This window comes from Oncorhynchus masou, unplaced genomic scaffold, assembly GCF_036934945.1.
Source record: "Oncorhynchus masou masou isolate Uvic2021 unplaced genomic scaffold, UVic_Omas_1.1 unplaced_scaffold_560, whole genome shotgun sequence".
In the NCBI taxonomy this organism is placed as follows: domain Eukaryota; kingdom Metazoa; phylum Chordata; class Actinopteri; order Salmoniformes; family Salmonidae; genus Oncorhynchus; species Oncorhynchus masou.
The window spans coordinates 306,742-311,254 of record NW_027012018.1 but is presented as its reverse complement, the minus strand read 5'-3'; positions in this window follow the sequence as shown (position 1 = coordinate 311,254).

The following is a 4,513-nucleotide window of genomic DNA, read 5'->3' as shown; positions in this document are numbered from 1 at the left end:
AGTTCTTGTGCAATTGTGTACCTTGAATTAGTATTTCATTTCATAGAGATCGGGTTTGGTGGGTTGGTACCAGGAGGGGTTGGAGGGTGGGTTGGGGTGGTACCAGGAGGGGTTGTAGGGTGGGTTGGGGTGGTACCAGGAGGGGTTGGAGGGTGGGTTGGGGTGTTACCAGGAGGGGTTGGAGGGTGGGTTGGGGTGGTACCAGGAGGGGTTGGAGGGTGGATTGGGGTGGTACCAGGAGGGGTTGGAGGGTGAGTTGGGGTGGTACCAGGAGGGGTTGTAGGGTGGATTGGGGTGGTACCAGGAGGGGTTGGAGGGTGGATTGGGGTGGTACCAGGAGGGGTTGTAGTGTGGATTGGGGTGGTACCAGGAGGGGTTGGAGGGTGGATTGGGGTGGTACCAGGAGGGGTTGGAGGGTGGATTGGGGTGGTACCAGGAGGGGTTGGTTGGAGGGTGGGTTGGGGTGGGGTGGTCCCAGGAGGGGTTGGAGGGTGGGTTGGGGTGGTACCAGGAGGGGTTGGAGGGTTGATTGGGGTGGTACCAGAAGGGGTTGGAGGGTGGATTGGGGTGGTCCCAGGAGGGATTGGAGGGTGGATTGGGGTGGTACCAGGAGGGGTTGGAGGGTGGGTTGGGGTGGTACCAGGAGGGGTTGTAGGGTGGATTGGGGTGGTACCAGGAGGGGTTGGAGGGTGGATTGGGGTGGTACCAGGAGGGGTTGGAGGGTGGATTGGGGTGGTACCAGGAGGGGTTGGAGGGTGGATTGGGGTGGTACCAGGAGGGGTTGGAGGGTGGGTTGGGGTGGGGTGGTCCCAGGAGGGGTTGGAGGGTGGGTTGGGGTGGTACCAGGAGGGGTTGGAGGGTTGATTGGGGTGTTACCAGAAGGGGTTGGAGGGTGGATTGGGGTGGTCCCAGGAGGGGTTGGAGGGTGGATTGGGGTGGTCCCAGGAGGGGGTTGGAGGGTGGATTGGGGTGGTCCCAGGAGGGGTTGGAGGGTGGGTTGGGGTGGTACCAGGAGGGGTTGGAGGGTGGATTGGGGTGGTACCAGGAGGGGTTGGAGGGTGGATTGGGGTGGTCCCAGGAGGGGTTGGAGGGTGGGTTGGGGTGGTACCAGGAGGGGTTGGAGGGTGGATTGGGGTGGTACCAGGAGGGGTTGGAGGGTGGATTGGGGTGGTACCAGGAGGGGTTGGAGGGTGGATTGGGGTGGTACCAGGAGGGGTTGGAGGGTGGATTGGGGTGGTACCAGGAGGGGTTGGAGGGTGGATTGGGGTGGTACCAGGAGGGGTTGGAGGGTGGGTTGGGGTGGTACCAGAAGGGGTTGGAGGGTGGGTTGGGTTTGTCCCAGGAGGGGTTGTAGGGTGGATTGGGGTGGTACCAGGAGGGGTTGGAGGGTGGGTTGGGGTGGTACCAGGAGGGGTTGGAGGGTGGATTGGGGTGGTACCAGGAGGGGTTGGAGGGTGGATTGGGGTGGTACCAGGAGGGGTTGGAGGGTGGGTTGGGGTGGTCCCAGGAGGGGTTGGAGGGTGGGTTGGGGTGGTACCAGGAGGGGTTGGAGGGTGGATTGGGGTGGTACCAGGAGGGGTTGGAGGGTGGATTGGGGTGGTACCAGGAGGGGTTGGAGGGTGGGTTGGTACCAGGAGGGGTTGGAGGGTGGGTTGGGGTGGTACCAGGAGGGGTTGGAGGGTGGATTGGGGTGGTACCAGGAGGGGTTGGAGGGTGGATTGGGGTGGTACCAGGAGGGGTTGGAGGGTGGATTGGGGTGGTACCAGGAGGGGTTGGAGGGTGGGTTGGGGTGGTACCAGGAGGGGTTGGAGGGTGGGTTGGGGTGGTACCAGGAGGGGTTGTAGGGTGGATTGGGGTGGTACCAGGAGGGGTTGGAGGGTGGATTGGGGTGGTACCAGGAGGGGTTGGAGGGTGGATTGGGGTGGTACCAGGAGGGGTTGGAGGGTGAGTTGGGGTGGTACCAGGAGGGGTTGGAGGGTGAGTTGGGGTGGTACCAGGAGGGGTTGTAGGGTGGATTGGGGTGGTACCAGGAGGGGTTGGAGGGTGGATTGGGGTGGTACCAGGAGGGGTTGTAGGGTGGATTGGGGTGGTACCAGGAGGGGTTGGAGGGTGGGTTGGGGTGGTACCAGGAGGGGTTGTAGGGTGGATTGGGGTGGTACCAGGAGGGGTTGGAGGGTGGGTTGGGGTGGTACCAGGAGGGGTTGTAGGGTGGATTGGGGTGGTACCAGGAGGGGTTGGAGGGTGGATTGGGGTGGTACCAGGAGGGGTTGGAGGGTGGGTTGGGGTGGTACCAGAAGGGGTTGGAGGGTGGGTTGGGGTGGTACCAGGAGGGGTTGTAGGGTGGATTGGGGTGGTACCAGGAGGGGTTGGAGGGTGGGTTGGGGTGGTCCCAGGAGGGGTTGGAGGGTGGGTTGGGGTGGTACCAGGAGGGGTTGGAGGGTTGATTGGGGTGGTCCCAGGAGGGGTTGGAGGGTGGGTTGGGGTGGTACCAGGAGGGGTTGGAGGGTGGATTGGGGTGGTACCAGAAGGGGTTGGAGGGTGGGTTGGGGTGGTCCCAGGAGGGGTTGGAGGGTGGGTTGGGTTGGTCCCAGGAGGGGTTGTAGGGTGGATTGGGGTGGTCCCAGGAGGGGTTGGAGGGTGGATTGGGGTGGTACCAGGAGGGGTTGGAGGGTGGGTTGGGGTGGTCCCAGGAGGGGTTGGAGGGTGGATTGGGGTGGTCCCAGGAGGGGTTGGAGGGTGGATTGGGGTGGTCCCAGGAGGGGTTGGAGGGTGGATTGGGGTGGTCCCAGGAGGGGTTGGAGGGTGGGTTGGGGTGCTCCCAGGAGGGGTTGGAGGGGTCCCAGGTGGGGTTGGAGGGTGTGTTGATGCAGCTCAGGTGGGTGGATTGTATATGTGGTTTATTATAATTGTATTTAGCTGCAATAACTGCTTTCCATAATCTACTGATATATATTTTAACAGTATTGTGTCTCTAGCTATATAACCATTCCTGCTGCTATTTGGTCTGATATACAGTATATCACAAAAATGAGTACACCCCTCACATTTTTGTAAATATTTTAGTATATCGTTTCATGTGACAACACTGAAGAAATAACACTTTGCTACAATGTAAAGTAGTGTGTACAGCTTGTATAACAGTGTAAATTTGCTGTCCCCTCAAAATAACTCAACACACAGCCATTAATGTCTAAACCGCTGGCAACAAAAGTGAGTACACCCCTAAGTGAAAATGTCCAATTTGGGCCCGTGCATGGACCACATTGTATCGTTTAAAGTTAGAGATATGTTGAAACTGGACCATTCATATAGTATGAACCTGGATCATCATAATGATTCTACATGTTATAGTATGAACCTGGATCATCATAATGATTCTACATGTTATAGTATGAACCTGGATCTATCATAATGATTCTACATGTTGTAGTATGAACCTGGATCATCATAATGATTCTACATGTTATAATATGCCATGGTCTTTACTGGCCAAAGGTGAAACTATTGTTATGTTTATGCTATATTATGGTGTTGAGTCACTAGACTTTGACCAGATATTATTGTACATAGAACATAGATACAGAGACACTTGTCATCAGGAAGGTGCTCTCTCAGCAGAACGGAAAATATCTCAATGACTTGACATGTTCTGGTTGTGAATTCAGGCTACAAGGTAAGACTCTTCCCAGGGATTATTGTAAAATGTGTAGAGACATTAAATGTATGGTGTTATTTTAGTATAGTGAATGACAGTTAAACACTCAGATCTAACAGTCCATTTCACCTGGGACAGCTACCTGTCAGTTCAGTCATACAGAATGGTGCTAACTGGGCGTAGGCAAGTCAAATTCAGAAACATATTGTTCATATATCGTATTATAGGATTCGTATATCTGGTTATTTTACAATTTGTAAAAATGTCCATGTGTCATAGTTCTGAATGCTCTTTCAAAATATCAAAACATTTGTTGTTTTAAAATTACAAGATCTCCTGCTTCCTGTGTAATTTGGTATCAAAACACTGAACATCCTTTTCTTAACATTGTTATTATGAATTAAATGTAGTAATAGCATAATAATAGCATACCTGTTGAACAAAGCAACACACTAGAATGAGTGAAATGATTAACGGAGAAAGTGAGATATTATTATCAATAGTTTCTCTACATGGAGAAGAGGTGAAACATATCAGTCACCACTACATGTTCATGTGATGCATTAAATCACCTGACTGTTTGGATGTGTCTGTCAGTAAATGTTTTATTTCTCAAAAAGATAACAAATAAAAGAGAACAATTGACCTTCAATAATGAGGTGTCACTGTGTTAACCACAACCAACATGCTGGATCTCTGTTTAGGGGTCAGAGCTCTATAATGAATCTCTCTGGGAAGAGAGAGGAGGGGGCCCTGCCTCTAAAATGAGTCTCTCTGGGAAGAGAGTGGAGGGGTTCCTGCCTCTAAAATGAGTCTCTCTGGGAAGAGAGTGGAGGGGGTTCCTGCCTCTAAATGAAA